General features: G+C 42.7%; 1 protein-coding gene across 1 annotated transcript in view; it reads left to right on the top strand.

Moving 5' to 3' along the window:
- The window catches only part of LOC136885430 (retinal guanylyl cyclase 2), a 301,136-nt gene that overhangs the window by 85,819 nt on the left and 202,055 nt on the right, over positions 1-13,262 (top strand). The window lies entirely within an intron of this gene.

Below are 13,262 nucleotides of genomic sequence, written 5' to 3'. Positions count from 1 at the left end.
AGACTTAGGAGAAAGGAGACGAGCTGCTCGACTAAGTGGTATATTCCGAGCTGTCAGTGGAGAGATGGCATGGGATGACATCAGTAGAAGAATAAGTTTGAGTGGTGTCTTTAAAAGTAGGAAAGATCACAATATGAAGATAAAGTTGGAATTCAAGAGGACAAATTGGGGCAAATATTCATTCATAGGAAGGGGAGTTAGGGAATTGGAATAACTTAGCAAGGGAGGTGTTCAATAAATTCCCAATTCCCTTGAAATCATTTACGAAAAGGCAAGGAAAACAACAGACAGGGAATCTGCCACCTGGGCGACTGCCCTAAATGCAGATCAGTAGTGATTGATTGATTGATTGATTGATTGATTGATTCATTGATTGATTGATTGATTGATTGATTGATTGATTGATTGATTGATTGATTGATTGATTGATTGATTGATTGATTGATTGATTGATTTGTATCACCAATTTGACATTCAATTCTCTCGGATTTATTACCTACTGACAGCAATTTAGTCTTCGAAAGGCTCATTTTCATACCATACTCATTGCACATATGTTCAAGCTCCAAGATATTAGACTACAGGCTTTCGGCACAGTCTGCCACTAATACCAAGTCGTCAGCATAGGCCAGACTGCTTGGTACATTTCCACCTAATTGAATCCCTCCCTGCCATTTTATACCTTTCAGCAGATCGTCCATGTAAACTACGAACAGCAAAGTTTAAAGATTACAGACTTGTCGAACCCCTGTAAGTACCCTGAACCAAGAACTCAATCTACCATCAATTCTCGCTGCAGCGCAATTGTTAACATAAATGTCTTTGATTGACTTTAACAATGTACCCTTAATTCCATAGTCCCCCAGTATAGCGAACATCTTTTCCATCGGTACCCTATCATATGCTTTCTCTAGATCTACGAAACATAAACTTAACAGTCTATTCCTCTCCCAGCATTACCTAGCACATACTGAATATCTGATCCTGACAGCCTCTCTGTGGTCTGAAACCACACTGGTTTTCATCCAACTTCCTCTCAACTACTGATCGCACCCTCCCTTCCAAGATGCCAGTGAATACTTTGCCTGGTATACTAATCATTGAGATACCTCGACAGTTGTTGCAATCCTTCCTGTTCCCTTGCTTATAGATAGGTGCAATTACTGCTTTTGTACAATCTGAAGGTACCTTACCACCACTCCATGCTAATCTTACTACTCTATGAAGCCATTTCATCCCTGCCTTCCCACTATATTTCACCATTTCAGGTCTAATTTCATCTATTCGTGCTGCCTTATAACAATGGAGTTTATTTACTATCCTTTCCACTTCCTCAAGCATAATTTCACCAACATCATTTTCCTCCTCCCCATGAGCTTGGTTGTTCACGACACCACCATGAAGATTTCCTTGCACGTTGAGAAGAATTTCAAAATATTCCCTCCACCTGTCCTGTGATTCCCTGGGATCTATTATGAGTTCACCTGAATGACTCAAAACACTGTTCATTTCCTTTTTCCCTCCTTTCCTAAGATTCTTTATTACTGTCCAGAAATAATAATAATAATAATAATAATAATAATAATAATAATAATAATAATAATAATAATAATAATAATAATAATAATAATAATAATAATAATAATAATATTTGCTTTACGTCCCACTAACTACTTCTATGGTTTTCAGAGACGTCGAGGTGCCGGAATTTCGTCCCGCAGGAGTTCTTTTACGAGCCAGTAAATCTACCGACACGAGGTTGACGTATCTGAGCACCTTCAAATACCACCGGATTGAGCAGTCCTTTTGATTTCCTGAATCTAAAATATCGAATATATCTTGTTGGCCTTTCAATTTCAGGTATAGCTACGTTCTCTGGAGACAATCATGGTTTTGACCAGGGTTTAAGGACCGCCACGTAAGTGGTGGAGGTGGTGGCGATTATCTTTTTAAGAGGCAACCATCCTCTATTAACACTAATCAGAGAGAAAAAATGGAAGGGATCCGACACTTCGAAAAACGAAGGTATCGGTCATCGGTCGCGACGGGCGTGAAAATGAAAGACTCCCTAGCCCACGCAAACCTAATAGCGTTGGGGTCGGTAAAGAACAAGAGTTGACCAAGGGAGGTCGGATAGGATAGGTGAAAGTGAGGAGCCTCGCACAAGTAATTGAAAGCAATGGCAGGACTGGGCCCCGTGGCCGCCAAGTTACGCTCCTAAGTCAAGAGCCCTGGAGGCCCTTTTAGTCGCCTCTTATGACTGACAGGGCGTGTTATTCCACCGACCCCATGAACAGGGAGACCCAATTTCAAATAACGATGGTTATTTTATATTCCTTACGTTGGAGGACGACGAGAGTCCTTAAACAATATAATTATATAGCGCACGAGTTGAGTGTGCGCCGCGATCTAGTAGGCAGATTCCGTGACGTCCGCGCAAACAGGGCGAAGCTGGTGCCGCAGAGTGGACATGTTTTCTGTACGCGGCACATGCGACTGAGGGTCTGCGTTACAAGGCAATAATAATAATAATAATAATAATAATAATAATAATAATAATAATAATAATAATAATAATAATAATAATAATAATAATAATAATAATAAATATAATAATAATAATAATAAAACCCTATCCCAAGAGTGTAGTGAAGCCAGAAGCACTGTAGCACAGACCATTGATTAAAGATGTAGACAAGCAAGAAAGACTAATCTTAAGGAAACTTTTGGGACCAGTCTGTACAGGATAAGGAAATCTCATGAGCTGTACCAACACTCACAGAAAATCCCAGACACATTAAGGAAAATATGTTTGAAATTTTATGGGCATATTCTCAGAGATTGAGTAAAACAATTTTGAACCTTGCCCTATCAAAAAAGTAAACAATTTGCTGCTCGAAGTTTGATAAGATCTTGACGAGATAGGCTTCACAGATGACATTATGTTAGACAGATCGAACTTCAGACAATTAGTCGATAATCACTGCTTTAAACATCATTCAACCACTGGTCGGAAGATCGCAAGAGAAGGCAATATGAGCTAAATACACTGACTGAGCAAATGCAACACCAAGAAGGAGTGGTCAGAACTTTATGCCAATTGCAGGGTAGACTGACGTCACTGAGGTATGCTCATGATGTGAAATGCGCCGCTGTGCTGCGCACGTAGCGAACAATAAATGGGACACGGCGTTGGCGAATGGCCCACTTCGTACCGTGATTTCTCAGCCGACAGTCATTGTAGAACGTGTTGTCGTGTGCCACAGGACACGTGTATAGCTAAGAATGCCAGGCCGCCGTCAACGGAGGCATTTCCAGCAGACAGACGACTTTACGAGGGGTATGGTGATCGGGCTGAGAAGGGCAGGTTGGTCGCTTCGTCAAATCGCAGCCGATACCCATAGGGATGTGTCCACGGTGCAACGCCTGTGGCGAAGATGGTTGGCGCAGGGACATGTGGCACGTGCGAGGGGTCCAGGCGCAGCCCGAGTGACGTCAGCACGCGAGGATCGGCGCATCCGCCGCCAAGCGGTGGCAGCCCCGCACGCCACGTCAACCGCCATTCTTCAGCATGTGCAAGACACCCTGGCTGTTCCAATATCGACCAGAACAATTTCCCGTTGATTGGTTGAAGGAGGCCTGCACTCCCGGCGTCCGCTCAGAAGACTACCATTGACTCCACAGCATAGACGTGCACGCCTGGCATGGTGCCGGGCTAGAGCGACTTGGATGAGGGAATGGCGGAACGTCGTGTTCTCCGATGAGTTACGCTTCTGTTCTGTCAGTGATAGTCACCGCAGACGAGTGTGGCGTCGGCGTGGAGAAAGGTCAAATCCGGCAGTAACTGTGGAGCGCCCTACCGCTAGACAACGCGGCATCATGGTTTGGGGCGCTATTGCGTATGATTCCACGTCACCTCTAGTGCGTATTCAAGGCACGTTAAATGCCCACCGCTACGTGCAGCATGTGCTGCGGCCGGTGGCACTTCCGTACCTTCAGGGGCTGCCCAATGCTCTGTTTCAGCAGGATAATGCCCGCCCACACACTGCTCGCTTCTCCCAACAGGCTCTACGAGGTGTACAGATGCTTCCGTGGCCAGCGTACTCTCCGGATCTCTCACCAATCGAACACGTGTGGGATCTCATTGGACGCCGTTTGCAAACTCTGCCCCAGCCTCGTACGGACGACCAACTGTGGCAAATGGTTGACAGAGAATGGAGAACCATCCCTCAGGACACCATCCGCACTCTTATTGACTCTGTACCTCGACGTGTTTCTGCGTGCATCGCCGCTCGCGGTGGTCCTACATCCTACTGAGTCGATGCCGTGCGCATTGTGTAACCTGCATATCGGTTTGAAATAAACATCAATTATTCGTCCGTGCCGTCTCTGTTTTTTCCCCAACTTTCATCCCTTTCGAACCACTCCTTCTTGGTGTTGCATTTGCTCTGTCAGTCAGTGTAAGTTCCTTCGTCGGGCAAACCCTGTCCAGTAATAGACCTAGTGAGAATCGAGTAGTGGAGGTGGAACTATACAATCACAGAGTTAGGGAAAAAAGTTTGTTCGTTTATACATGTCTCTTGGTTATTTTTGACACACTTCTGTATTTCTACAACTTCTAAAGAAATTGAATTCGGAGCCCTTGGTTTCAATATGAAAAATTAAGAGATGCTGACCCGAATTGAAGGAATGATTGTTTGTTACGAGGTGTTATTTTCTGTTGGATATTTAAATGGACCTTAGTTTGTAAGATTAATGTACAGAGTCTGCATTTATTTAACAAAACTTATCGTGATGTTTTTTTTTTTTTTTTTTTTTTTTTGCTAGTTGCTTTACGTCGCATCGACACAGGTCTTATGGCGACGATGGGACAGGAAAGGGCTAGGAGTGGGAAGGAAGCGACCGTGACCTCAATTATGGTACAGCCTCGGCATTTGCGTGGTGTGAAAATGGGAAACCACGGAAAACCATTTTCAGGGCTGCCGACAGTGGGGTTCGAACCTACTATCTCCCGAATGCTGGATACTGGCCGCACTTAAGCGACTGCAGCTATCGAGCTCAGTTGTTGTATTTATGGCTGAGGATGACTTTTAATGAAGTTGAAACTCCAACACCTGAAATGGTAAGAACTACATCTACAACCCGTCAACGTTAATAATAATAATAATAATAATAATAATAATAATAATAATAATAATAATAATAACAGCGTTTGTTCACTACTATAGATGTTTACAGACACCACAATCTTGTCGTGAAAGGAGTTCTTTAACTTCCTAGTCAATCTTCCGACACGTATAACTGTGCGAGCAAATAACTTCAGCGCCTGCGCTACACAACCATTCAATATTAAGAGAGATTAAAATTGTGACCTGTTGCGCAGAAAGGGACACAAGTTGACAAGGGAAATGTTACAGAAGATCTGAGCAGACGTGTCTAGGGAGTGCATTTCCATGTTTTGATTTATTGCGCTAGCGCGTCTTCGCCACTCGATGTCATGAAAACTTTGTACAATTGGTAAGAAGAATAGTGGGAGGTGTAACTACGTTTTACTTAACATCAACAGTCAATAATTAATATATTTTATTATTGTTATTATTATTATTACAACTTCCCCCATGAGGAGGCTGCCACAAGGACAAAGTATGTCGACTACACAGTATTTTGTCTCCTAAGTTACTGTTGACTTTGCTAGCGTGCCAGGTAGAAAATAGAAAATATTGCACCTATAAGCATGAACTCTTTTTCAAAATGTTCAGTATTTTATGTCAATATTAGAACCACAAAATCTCAAGAATGAAAAATCCTTTCCGCGCAACAGGTCTGAAGACTGTGTCGCTGACATGGCCACGGGCCGCCGCAATATGCTGACCTGTTGCAGGTATGAGCGATGCTCATGCAGGCAGTCCCTGCTATGAATGGTGTTGCTCATAGGGTTGGTTGGTGCATGCATTTCAGTGGCTCCTCAGTGAGGGAAACTTCCCTGGTACGTCTCTTCAGTGATGCCTAGTCCATCTATAACAGGATCCAACATGTTGTATGGGCCACTTGTAGCACATGTAGAGGCACGATTGAGTGATCTCCACACATCCCACTCAGTGCTTTATGTAGTTTTCGTGCTTAGATTTCCGCAAGGAGAGCCTAGCTTTATCTGTACGTTTTTCCAAGGACTGAGGCAGTTGAGGATATTCTCAGCCGTAAGTGGTTCGTGATCACATTGAAGACAGTTGTGATGAGCCGGCATCAGACTTGGTCTGTTTCGCTAACTTCCCACAACACCTGCACCGGAACATGTGCTTCAATGCCGTTAGTTGCGGCACCAGGCAGACGTTTGTGCTTCCTCCTGCTCTACATCACTTTAAAGTTGCGGTGCTTGATATTCCATGACCAGCACTCGAGTAAGCAATTCGAAGAGGCTGATGCGTGGCGCATTCTTACCCTGACAGCTACGAATTCAGAAAAGATGCCAGTTGAATATTTAAAGGTATTGTAATATACTTTTATGAGACATTCATGTACCGTACCATACTAAAGTTTGAAATTTCACTTTTGTCTAAAATATTTGGAATGGTTTTGAAATTTTCTATTACAAATTGCTTCTTGTCGCACCGACATATAAGTTTACATGTTTTATGGCGATGATGGGATAGGACAGGCCTAAGAGTGGGGAGGAAGAGACCGTGGCCTTAATTCGGGTAAGCCCCAGCATTTGTCTGGTGTGAAAATGGAAAAGCATGGAAAACCATATTGAGGGCTGCCGACAGTGGGGTTCGAACATTATATCTCCCGAATGAAAGCTCACAGCAACTCGCTCGGTTTAGCAGTGGGCCAATGGTGTCCCAACAAGCGACCACTGGTCCCGTAGCTGAGTCTGGCATTGTCTACTTACGTCAGCCTCCTCTCTCGGTAACTGTTGCGAGGTCTAGGGAGTCATGCCCTTCTATTGATCCTTGTTCGAAGGATCGCGCCTGTTAATAGTTTGACACAGCATAGGATGAGACCGAGCGCCAAAACTAAAGAACACAGTACTGTACGTACTTAGGTGTTTCAAGGATGTGTCGTACGTAAATGATACAACATTCACAAGTATCACAGATTATCAGGGTAGGCCTATTTACGGGTTGTAGCAAGGAGACGGCGTAAGACAGGCAAGCAACTCAGCATCTAAATGAGAATGTGAGAATATATTCTTTATGTATTCCTAAATATTACAATCCTTTCCTTAATGATCGTTATCCAGTCGATTAGATTAGCAGTTTCCCTTTTTCTACCACTACGAAAGCTAATGTGAGTCGGTGCAGAGTTTCATTTACACACCACTACGAGCGCTAATGTGAGTCGGTGCAGAGTTTCATTTAAACATCACTACGAGCGCTAATGTGAGTCGGTGCAGAGTTTCACTTACACACCACTACGAGCGCTAATGTGAGTCGGTGCAGAGTTTCACTTACACATCACTACGAGCGCTAATGTGAGTCGGTGCAGAGTTTCACTTACACATCACTACGAGCGCTAATGTGAGTCGGTGCAGAGTTTCACTTACACATCACTACGAGCGCTAATGTGAGTCAGTGCAGAGTTTCACTTAAGCCCTTATAACGTGTGGACATTTTACTAAAAATCAAAAACGGCCTGAGGGTACTGAACCGAAGAGCACTACATAAGAAATTTGGTTAGGATTTGAATAAAAAATGAAACGAGTAACGAAACAAGCGATTTTAGGCTGGAACTGCATTTAGGTTTTGTGTGTGGTTAAGATAGCAGCAAGATGGCGGATGGCAGCTGTCAAAGAAGCACGTGGCTTTGTTTACAAATTCAAATCTCGCGCTAGTAAGGTTTAGTTGGCAGCACTGAGGTTTAGGCCCGTCAAGATAGCAGCACTGAGGTTAGCGATGCGTTGTTGTTTAAAGATAGCTGTCAAAAAGCACGTAGCTTTGTTTACCAATCCTAATCTCGCGCTAGTGAAGTTAGTTGGCAGCAATAAGGTTTAGGCCCGTCAAGATGGCAGCAGTGAGATTAGCGATGCGTTGTTGTCGACGACAGCTGACAAAAAGCACGTGGCTTTGTTTACAAATTCAAATCTCGCGCCAAAATTCAAATTTCCCGCGGGAGGAGCAGGCGTCTTCCGAAAGCGTGTGGAGGAGGTGGCCTCTGCGGAGGCCCTGTGGACTCTCCCTAGGGCCTGAGGAGAAGGAGGAGCAGAGCCTCTCCCGAGGGCCTGAGGAGGAGGAGGAGGCCTCTGCGAAGAGCCGTAGGTGGCAGTGGCGGCCGAACTCTCCATTATATCTACTTCTACTGACGCTATGATCAGCAGAAAATGGTCAGTTTCCAACTAGATTGTTACTAGATTTGCGGTACACGTTTTGCCGCACAACCAAGTTTCATACACCTACCGTCAACTGCGTATGCTCTCTCTGCGATAATACTCGTCATCGTTACCATCTCGATAAGTGCCCGAAGATGAAGTCTTTCAAATAATTATGCGACTAGTTATTTATTGTAACATATGGCCATTGGCTGCAATAAATTCTATTGGAAATCAGCATGATTTGTTCTGGATAATTTCCGACAAAAAACTATTGTCACGGAAATGTCGCAAACTTTGGGCTGCAAGGAGACGAGCTGCTCGACTAAGAGGAATAATTTATCAAAGAGGTGTTTGATCAATTTCCAACTTCTTTGAGATTATGTAACAACAGGGAATCTCCCACCTGGGCGACAGAACAAGCGTGTTTCACTTTGGCTGGCTACTTGCGTGTCAATACCAGATCGCTGAGAAAGGGATCTTCGTTGGGTTGAGCCAGATCCAGAGGCCGAAAGAGGGAGCTCTCGTCGTGAGGGACGCATAGAAGTGTCTGTCTATACTATTACTCTCTGACCTACGGAAACTGAACATGGCGAAAATCAGTAAAATGGCTTGTGCTTCTGTCTTACTGTACTTCTCTTCATACGGTAAGCTTTACATTTAGAACTTTCTAATAGGTTAGCAGAACACATCGCCGAGGAAGATAATGTTCTTCCTTAATGACATAATACCATGTTCTCATGTTGTAAGTAGTCGTGAAAAACTTTACCTTTCTGAAAATAAATGCAAGGCCCCGGTTTCTAGTCCGTTAATCCAAATTAGGGGAGTCACATGTAAGTCTGTGTGTGTTCTTAGATATTGCCTAGTTGATTCTGTATTCAAAAGAGCTTCCTTATGATGTGTGATGATCCAACACTATGTAGTGGTATTGTCATTTAAAGGGAACTTCCTTGTCGTGCGTTGTCGCCACCTGGAAAGACACGTCGAAAATAATCTGCAGCCTAAATGGCTTGGGTATTAATACAGCCCGGGAGCCACTATATTTGCAGTGTTATAAGTAAGAGGAAATTAACGCAATCTTACTTGGAGAGCGTCTGAGAGGAGAGATGTGTTCATAACGATGTCCAGGAACCCATCATCCCGCCCCTAGAAGTACATTTACTTTTATAACCTAATTAAGATTATTACACGCCATATTCATTTCTCAACTAGCTTGTTGTATTCCAATTGGCCAATGTAAAGTGGCACGTGATCTCCTCCCCGTGAAGAAAGTTACCAACCGCAGCACAATAAAAGCGCAAGTAAATGTAACATGTAAATAAAACAATGTACAATACCGAACGCGGCTTCTAACCGTCCAGACCAATGGTCTTGTCCACAGTTCCTAAGTACAAAGGTTGGCAGCACTGAGCACTGTTAGAGAACACCCTTTCCGAGTAGACCCAACACCTCCTAGATATAAGGCCTCTCTGAGTTTTCCCTCCCTTCTGCCTTTTCTGTTTTTACCGCCGAATTGTTTGCTATTCGACAAGCCCTCATTACCATCAGGTCACATGCTTATGATAAGGTTACGATTTTCACGGATGCACAAAATGTTCTGCATGCCTTATGCTCGCCTCTCTCTTCCCCTAATTGGTACTTATATAGCGTTAAGTATCTCGTATATATCCTTACTCGTTCTGGTGTTTATATAACTCTAGTTTGGGTTCCCAGTCACTCTGGTATCATGGGGAATGAGACTGCTGATCAGGCAGTTAAACGAGCATCACAACAATCCCCCCCTCTTTTTCTTGCGATCCCCCTTTCTGATCTCATTCATGAAGTGCGGGATATAGCATATCGACATTGGCAGTCCGATTGGAATGAAACGTCACGAGAAAAGGGACGTTTTTATCATCAATTACAACCTGTTATTCCTCTTAAACCGTGGTTTTATTATGGTACGTACTCTCGGCGCCATATCACATCTATTATACGTCTACGTTTTAATCATGCCCTTACTCCCCAATATAAAAATCGTTTTCATCTTTCTCCCCCAACTTCCTGTGCTTGTGGCTTGTCTGATACTGACAGTAATCACCTTCTGTTACAATGTCCTGCTTTTGATGTTCCCCGCCAGCGCTTCCTATCCTCTTTGCTTAACATGGGCATCCCCTTCCCCACAAGTATTTCGTGTTTATTATCCTCTCTAACTCCTACTCTTGTGAACAGCATAAATCAGTTTCTTGATGATGCACATATTATATTATAATCCTCTGACAGTCTCTTTATGCTCACTCTTCCATTGCAAAATGTTTATCATAATTTTGGTAGGATATAAATCTCTTTACCCTCTGTCTATATGTTATCATCGTTTCTTGTGTCACTCCTATGGTATGTTTTTTCTATCAATTACATTTTAAAGTACAATACGAGTGATACATGTGTCAGTGTTAAAGTAATTAATGTTTTCGTGACTGGACGATAACACATGAGTCCAACCACACCTTTCAAGAAGAAGAAGAAGAAGAAGAAGATATAAGGCCTCATAACCGTTCTGGGAATATAATGTGAAGTCAACATCGGGAGGCAAGCTTGAACCTTTTCAGTAATAACACAGCAATGAGTTTGGCCAAGTAACGCTGAAATTAGAAGAGTTTTAATTCGTTTAATGGTGCCAATTGCTAGCTAATACCGTTGTACGTAATGGTACTGATGTGTTGGGTACTCAACTGTAAGGAGACTTGCGACAGTGATAACGAAGTGCATTCATTAAGTTTCAGAAAGACGAGGTTATGCGACAGATATGTTTACGTGCAATTCCAAGACAAGACTACAGATTTACTAATAATTCATTTGTGAGTAACTATTATTATTACATTCTCATAGAATCATAATGAGCATAGGCCTATGACGTATTTAACTACACGCAACAGCTGGTGATATGTAGGCAAATTTACTCTTCAATGATATGAGGTTATGTTAGCTCACAATCATGGGATACATTATTTCAACGGTATTATTATTTTTATTATTAATATACCCATTAAAACATACCACCTACAAGAGCTGTTGGTGTAGGCCGATTCACTCTGTAAATGCACTAATTTCCCTCACGGTGGTACATTATTTTACAGGTATGCCACAGACATTTCAAAGTCGGTGATATTTTATGGGAAGTAACTAGCACCGATCCCCAGGAAAAACTTTTTAACTACTCCTCTTCCAAGACCATGACTGTCAGAGACTGCAGTGCCAACTACCCGTCATATTTATCGTCACATTCTGGCAGGTGAAAAGAACCAGGCAAACAAGTAGAATAGAAAGAGGAGCAATAAACAGAGCCATAGAAGATAGTACATATCTCATACACAGAATTTCAACACAGCCGAAAAGTACAATAAACACGTTGTTACCTGATGGTTGTTGTACTGTGATGAAGGGAACGTAAGGAATTTTTCTGTACGTCGATACATCAAGGCAACCACACTACATAGCAAATGTAATCGGCCTTTATTGCAAACGGGTTTTATTAAAGTATAAAATATTTCTAATGTATATGTGGACAAAATTACTAATACAAATGCGGTATATTCTTTAGTTACAAAACATCACAGCTGCATTACAAAGAATTAGTGTAACAATGTGTAGAAAGATTCAAGAAATAAGTTAATTCTAGTCCTAGTTGGTGAATTGAACACCGAGGATGATGTCCCCAGAGTTAATTTAACAGTCGCAGTTAAAACATTTCTTAGTTCATAAAGGAGTATGTGTATGATTTTCTTGTTATTTGTTCAACCTTCTGCGCGATATCTCCTCATGTTTACAAATTTACGGCCGACCCCGTGGTGAAGGGATATAATGCCTGCCTCCTACCCGGAGGCCCCGGGTTCGATACCCGGCAAGTCAGGGATTTTTACCTAGATCTGAGGGCTGGTTCGAGGTCCACTCAGCCTACGTGATTACATTTGCGAGCTATCGGACGGTGAGATAGAGGGCCAGAAAGCCAAGAATAACGGCCGAGAGGTTTCGTCCTGCCGAACACAAGACACCTCGTAATCTGCAGGCCTTCGGGCTGAGCAGGGCCAAGGCCAAACCCTACAGGCCTGTGGCGCCGTGCGATTTTTACAAATTTATGAGACATACTAGCAATTTAATGTTGCCACAAGTCGGTACTTTTAAAAGAGTAGGCTCCGGTCTTAATGGCAGTCCAATATTAGGACATAAACTTACATATTTTCTGGAATACATAAAACACAGTGTAGTTCAAGGTTTCGAACAGAATGACAAATTGGTAACATCGATGGTAAGTGCAATTCTCATTAAACCATATATGAACTTCAAGGGAGGAAACATTGTAGGCTCATGTGGAAATACTGCTAGTGATACTACATTAGCTCAGATGTTAGGCCTGTGCTAATATTATACGTGCTAGTTTTCTTTTAAGATCATGTAATGCCTACTTAAATTGAAATATATTGTAACATCCTGTTGTGCTGTTAGCAATTCGGCCTAAGTAAGTTAACATTGCAAACTGCTGTCGTGTTTTACCACTGTCTGCTGTTTATCTTTAATGGCAGAGTCGCTAAAATACGGTAATAACAACAGTATAATTCAATATATTTTAAAATTTAAACACTATTTGTTAGTACATAAAATATTCCATTGGCAAAAAAATATTAAAATCATATCTGTGTTTAACCATGTTCCGCGTTTCTCTGCATTGCCATCGCCTCCTTAACGTGACGTCACCATGCTGTTGTTAGGCCTTATTATCTAGGAGGTGTTGGTGCGAGTAAACAAACGACAGTCGTTACGCGTGTGTGGCCCTCGGGCTGGACTAATGATATGGCTTGCCTTAATACACTCTCTGTCTGGGGGCGGTAGCACCCCTGAATGTTGTAAGAGGTGACTAAAAGGGGAACGCAGTGTAGGCTGGTGACCATTGGGTCCTAGCAGACTCTGATATTTCTGCCAG

This window comes from Anabrus simplex, chromosome 14, assembly GCF_040414725.1.
Source record: "Anabrus simplex isolate iqAnaSimp1 chromosome 14, ASM4041472v1, whole genome shotgun sequence".
Taxonomy (NCBI): Eukaryota; Metazoa; Arthropoda; class Insecta; order Orthoptera; family Tettigoniidae; genus Anabrus; species Anabrus simplex.
This window is presented reverse-complemented; position numbering and strand designations above follow the sequence as displayed.